The 6,508-nt window shown below is 39.3% G+C and overlaps 1 long non-coding RNA gene across 1 annotated transcript; it reads left to right on the top strand.

Moving 5' to 3' along the window:
* The first annotated feature begins 4,155 nt into the window (after positions 1–4,155).
* On the top strand, positions 4,156–6,275 carry LOC149234843 (uncharacterized). The gene is made up of 3 exons (XR_016268233.1): positions 4,156–4,848; positions 4,951–5,065; positions 5,160–6,275. It is a non-coding gene; the product is annotated as an uncharacterized LOC149234843 (long non-coding RNA).
* Positions 6,276–6,508: the final 233 nt, after the last annotated feature.

Raw genomic sequence — 6,508 nt, 5'->3', positions numbered from 1 at the left:
TAAGCCCAATCGCTTCATGACCTCTCCCAAAATGAGTTTCTTTTGGTTCCCGCTATCGACAATGAACTATAGCAGGGAGCCCTTTACCAACATTTGGGAGTGGAAGAGACGCTCCTCCTCCTCTAGATCTTCAGGTTCCTCCTTTTGGATCTTCGTGGTGGCAATGGTGGCGTTGGGCTCCACATTGATAATATGCTTCCCTTTGTCATTCCCCTTGTCGGGTTTTGACTCAGAGTCAGAACATGCATATGTTTTTGAAACCTTTAGCTCGGCCACCAATGACTGCTTGGCCCAACACTCAGTTGTGTTGTGAGTGGAGCTCTTATGGAACTCACACCACTTTCCCGTGTCCTTTTTCGGCTTCGTAATGCTATTCTTTGCTTACAGCTTTGGCGAGTTGTCTTGGGCCGTCCCGCCTTGGCTTTGTCCTTTGTTCTGCGGTTTAGGGGCACCTTTCCCTTGCTTCGGATTCATAGATCCAAAGTCTCGCTTCTTCTATTTAAACTTTTTCTCGGCCTTGACAGCATATTGGTATGCCATGCTAAGCGAGGAGATGTTCAAGAATTCTATTTCTTCCTGGATGTACTTGTGCAGGCAACTGCGGTATTTGAGTACCAAATGTTGCTCCGTATCCTTGATACCCAACTTTGTGCGAAGGGTATGGAAAATATTGGTAAACTTAGGCACGTCTTGGTCCCTTCCCTGCGGCAGTGTGGTCCACTTTATGTATTGATCCTCATAGCTTCCGACAAGGTAGTACTTCTCCTTGATAGCATCCTGGAATGAATTCCAAGTGGGTGTGGCTAAAAATAGTAAGCCTGTACTTTCATCCTTTTGCTCGAAGTAGGTTTCCCACCAATCCTTGACGTGGGGGGCTGCTTTGAGAAGAGCGAAAATAATCTTTTCCCGACTAGAAAAATCATGAGAAAAATAACCCTCTACCAGATTTAACCATTTATCCACAACATCTATGTCTATATGACTCTCGAATATGGGGATTTCAAAATCAACTTCTACCTTAAACGATGTGGTGTTTCCAGAGTATCTATTGGAAGCTAATGTGTCACCCCTGGGTAGCCGCTGAAGGATCTGGGCAAATTTTTCCATCATCGTGTTCTTTTGTCGCTCGAGGGCTTCTTCGAGCAATATTTTGATAGGATCTCCTGCCCCCTCGTCTTTCTTTTCATCCGCCATGGGAGGCCGTCGGGATTTATGAGGCTGGTCTTGCAAAGGTTCGACCAGTTTGAGCCCTAACTCTTTATATCCCAACCTCGTTGGGGACATGCAAAGAAAAACAGAGAAAAAAATAGCAGACCGCTCTGATACCATTGATCCATATTCAAACATGAATGCAAAAAATTACAGAGGTAACCATAAACACAGAGATGTAGCGAAAATAATACTTCATTTCATTAATGTAAAATACTAAAATATGCTTACAAACAGGAATGGAAATAAACTAGCTATGGCGATGGTAGCTTATCTCTGAGAAGAGATGTGGTGGCTACATGCCTCTGAACTGCCTTACAATGAGGCTCAAGGGCCTTTTTATTATTGAACAACAAGAGCAAACCCTAAACAAACAAAACCCTAACCCAAGGAGATGTAACACCAAGAGTTTATGGGCCCCGCTGGGATGAGTTGGACAACCAACTTCCCGAGGTCACGACTTGGTCATATTATCTCCATTCGACGCGCATGATAGCCCGTTGGAAATATCTCTCCAAGGACTACGACGGAAAAGATGATTTTAAATTCAAAATCGCTGGCGGTAGATTTCCAAAAAAACATCATTTAGGGCCTCAAAACGACTTCGGAAGTTAAGGACCTGAAAAACTTCTAAAAATAGTAAATTGTGCTATAATTAAGGAAACTGAAAAACTGAAAGAAGCAATGGTGGGGGTCCAAGTGGAATTGGCGGGTGGCCACCAATATCCACCTGGATCAGGAGGCGACCCGATTTCAAGTCAGGGCCGACTATAGTCGAGAGTGACACTACTTTGGCAGTGTGGAACAAAGGCCATGACCTTCACTTATTTCGGTAAATGTAAATGAGTTTGAAACCATGTTGTTATTTCCTTTGATTTGTTGCAGGCAATTGTTGAAACATCGCTAGGATGGCCAGGAGGAGCCATGACCCTGGTAAATTCTTATTAGCCTCCATTGATACTCTCATATTCAACTCCACTGTTATTATAAATGGATGCTACATGTAGTTTATAGGCACTGCGAGAGCCGACTGAAAACGGTCACTGGATTACAACCTTGGCTCTGCTAAGCGAATGCTCCGCTAAAAAGGAAAAAAAGGTGAGCACCCTGCCATCTAGACATATTTGGCAGCCTTGTACTATAGTCTCCTATCGCACAATGGTATATCTTTTACCAACTCTGCATTCTTTACTTGTACAATAACAGACTACATGTTGCTAAAATAATAATAATAATGAAACAAGCACTAAAGGTAGTCGAGATCTGGAATAATCTTCGGCATCGCGATATGGGAATACAGTTAGGCTTGTAAAAATATATCCGTTTGAACCACCATAGACTTAGCAACAAGTGATAAGAAGCTTGATTTTCTATAAAAGTGAAGTCCAATGTAGTTACATTTTGGATGTCCACTATGTTAAGTAGCATTTAATGTTGTGTATATATTCTTGGATTTAAATTGTTTTAATTTTAATATTTAACATTCACGTTGCGTAATAGGGTAGTTAATAATTATTTAAAATTTAAAAATAATTTAAATTTTATAGGGGAAAATTTTATTTCAAGACAAAACTCATGCATTCGATCTCCAACAATAGGATCACATGGTTAGGATATTGAGGAGCTCATGAAATTTTTTGGGAAAGTACAAAATGGCGGAGGGATGGGACGACTCATTCAATGCAAGCTTATATTCGACATAATTGCATTGTACCTATACTAGTCTGTCCGTTGTTGGGATGACGTCCACCCTCGAAACCTGTAGACGGGGATGCAACAACGGGCTTATGTCACCTGAAAATTTTCAAGGAAAAGTATAATGTTAACTATACAAAAATGAAAAAAAATTGCAGTACGAACAAACTAATAGAACTCGACCGATCATAGATGTCACTGCGCAAGCAGTGACATAATAATTATGCAACGATAAAAGTGTAAAGTTTACTTGAGGTTCCTGCACAAAATGATTTAGAGTGGAAAACTTAATAGCAACCTCATCTAATTTGAAAGAATCACAAGAATGATATTAAATTGAGTAATGTTTTTTTGGGAAATTTTAAAATGCAAGGGCCAAAACTAGTTCTTCTCATAAATCAAAGAGCCTACTTAAGAAATTTTGTCCAAATGTTTTTTTATTATATTATAAAGTGATGAATCCAAAAGTCTCTCAATGCTATTAAAGGAAAGAAATGAAAATTGAAGTAGAGAAATAATCTAAAAATTTCATGATTGTGTTTTTCTAATGATTATGGTGATCTTCTAGATAATTAATCTTATATCTCATTGTAACCAAATATAATGCAATAATGTATTATCTTGATGTTTTAATTGTAAATTTTATTAATATAAAATTATGTGTTTTTAAATATTTTTTATTCTAATTTAAGTATATTTAAAATAATCTAGAATAACCACTCTAACCTTTATTCAAATGTGACAACTAACTAATCCATATTTTTCAATATTTAAGAATTATACTAAATAATAGGGACACTAAGTATGAGTGTCATTTTTATTACCATTATTTGTTATTAAAAAAGAACTCTTTGAACTATTTTACTTACATGTTTAATTTAATGCACAAACATCCAACACTTGTGTTACTCTCTATCATTATTGATGCCCAGCTGTGCAGGGTATGATGGTGTTGGGATATTTTAATATTGGAATAACTTTAATTACGTTGTAAGGCGTTCCCCTTTGAAATGAATTGCCCCAGTCGTCGCCGTGTCCTTTTGTTAACTGTGGATTTGGGGTGTTAGACGATGGAATGAATTGTGATCGTTGATCCAACACTGAACGGTTAATAAGGAAGCGGGACGGACGCACCGCCAGCAAGCCATTCATTTCGCAGCTGACATGTGCTTGGCAATGACCAAGGTCTTCAGTTTTTTGCACCAAGGTCTTTAGTTTTTTGCACCAAGGTCTCCAGTTTTTTGCACTGCATCAGATTTTCCATTGCCCTATTGGGCTTCTGCAATCCCATGTAGACTCGACAAAATCCGATAATTGTCATCAGATCCATTTGTGCTGCTTTGGGATAATTCATGCTTAAAAGCCCTTGAATGCAGTTTAGTGCCTGCCCCAAATTTCTCCTCAGTGCCTCTATTGAGCGGAAAATTTCTCAGAAAGGGCTTTATTGTGGAAGAAAATTAGGGGTGAGGTTGAGAGGGATGTTGAGAAGAGTCTTGAAGGCATCGAATATCCAATTGGGAAGGCAAGTTCCGGGCATTACAATTACAAAGTTCTTTCATGTTTGTTTTCCCATAGCAGCTCTCCCGCTGATCGCAGTTTCCCAGGACAGAGCCTCCATGGATGTGATTTGTAACAAAATGAACTACTCCGTATACATTTCGCCCAGTTAATTCCCTATGTTCCCACTGCACCACTCTGTCAATTAATTTTCTCAATATTTCTAACTTAGCATGTTTATCCTTTAAGCTAATTCAATTGTCTCAGGCACACTCTTTATCTCTTTTTTGGGGCATTGCAAGTCCAAGCCAAAGTACTCCCACCCACGATGCATTCGCATGCCATTTGCACCTTTCGTACCTCCGATGGAGCTTGGCTTTCCCGTGACTTGAACCTTGGTCGCTGGTGTTGTCTAATCATTCCATTATGAAGTTATGGCGTCGATGAGTAAGTCAATAACCAACACTTTAAGTTTTGGCATTTATATTTCATGAAGAACTGGGGTTTATTACAGTTCTTTACGGTGTCTGCAATTTTTCATTAAGCTAGGGTTTCGTTGTGTTTATTACTTCCGGGGCTTCCATGTGCGAGGAGGACCTCTTCCATCTCTCCAAGGTTTGGACATCTACTAAGGAACTCTTTAAGTTCTCATTCGGGTATTCAGGTAAAGTAACCCATTCTAGATGGGATTTTGAGCGTCTTTCTCTATTTGTTTTGCTTTTTTGGGTACTTACCTTATTTGGGTTATTATGTTGCAGGATGAGGACAACAAAAGGCAACGACCAAGGTCTCCAGTTTTTTGCTCTGCATCAGATTTTCCATTGCTCTGTTGGGCTTCTGCAATCCCATGTAGACTCGACAAAATCCGATAATTGTCATCAGATCCATTCACGCTGCTTTGGGATAATTCATGCTTAGAAGCCTTTGAATGCAGTTTAGTGCCTGTCCCATATTTCTCCTCAGTGCCTCTATTGAGCGGAAAATTTCTCAGAAAGGGCTTTATTGTGGAAGAAAATTTGGGGTGAGGTTGAGAGGGATGCTGAGAAGAGTCTTGGAGGCATCGAATATCCAATTGGGAAGGCAAGTTCCGGTCATTACAATTACAAAGTTCTTTCAAGTTTGTTTTTCCCATAGCAGCTCTCCCGCTGATCGCAGTTTCCCAGGACAGAGCCTCCATGGATGTGATTTGTAACAAAACGAACTACTCCATATACATTTCGCCCAGTTAATTCTCTATGTTCCCACTGCACCGCTCTGTCAATTAATTTTCTCAATATTTCTAACTTAGCATGTTTCTCCTTTAAGCTAATTCAATTGTCTCAGGCACACTCTTTATCTCTTTTTTGGGGCAGTGCAAGTCCAAGCCAAAGTATGCCCTTAGTTGGAAGAAATTGAAAAATACGTTACGTCTGGTGCTGCAAAACGAATTTCGAAACTAAATGAAGTTCATTCTTTCTGTGTTTGCCCCCCAGTTTCAGCAACTGGGCTCAATTCTTTTTCATCAAACCCCACGGTGAAGCAACAAAAGCGGTTACAGTGCCAGATGACACCGCGATTTTCATTTGGCAAAGGAGAGTACCATTTGAATTGGGTGTAGCAGGTGGCCGATTTGTCATTGGAATCTCTTCTTACAATCCCAAATTTGTGGGAAAACAAAACCCAACCGCCCAAACTTGGCGCGAGTCACACAGAAATTTAATATCTGGAAGAGTTTGTTGGAGGCGTGTGTGGGCAGAGAAAACTAATTTCCCACACATGCAGCTTTGCCGAATAGTTTAGGCATTTGCACAGATTTCCCTGAATATATATTTTCTTAGCATGAGAAATACCATCACAAGAAACTTTATGATTTTCACATCAACTTCAATTTCATCTTAGGGAACTGTATAATTACTAAATTTTCCAGCCAAGCATGTAGAAAGCTTCTCATGGAGCTATTTGAATGCAGGAGAAAAAATATTTTTTTGTATCACTGGCAGAGAAGAAATAGTTTACTAAATTTATTAATTGACAATTTAATTTGAGATTTATATTTCATATTTGCACATCACATATCTTATACAGTTATATAGAGCTATATAAATCTTCCGCACTCTGCTTTTGGATC

Source organism: Pinus tabuliformis, chromosome 8 (genome assembly GCF_031772625.1).
Source record: "Pinus tabuliformis cultivar Carrire ecotype Pingquan chromosome 8, CPIR1, whole genome shotgun sequence".
In the NCBI taxonomy this organism is placed as follows: domain Eukaryota; kingdom Viridiplantae; phylum Streptophyta; class Pinopsida; order Pinales; family Pinaceae; genus Pinus; species Pinus tabuliformis.
This window is presented reverse-complemented; position numbering and strand designations above follow the sequence as displayed.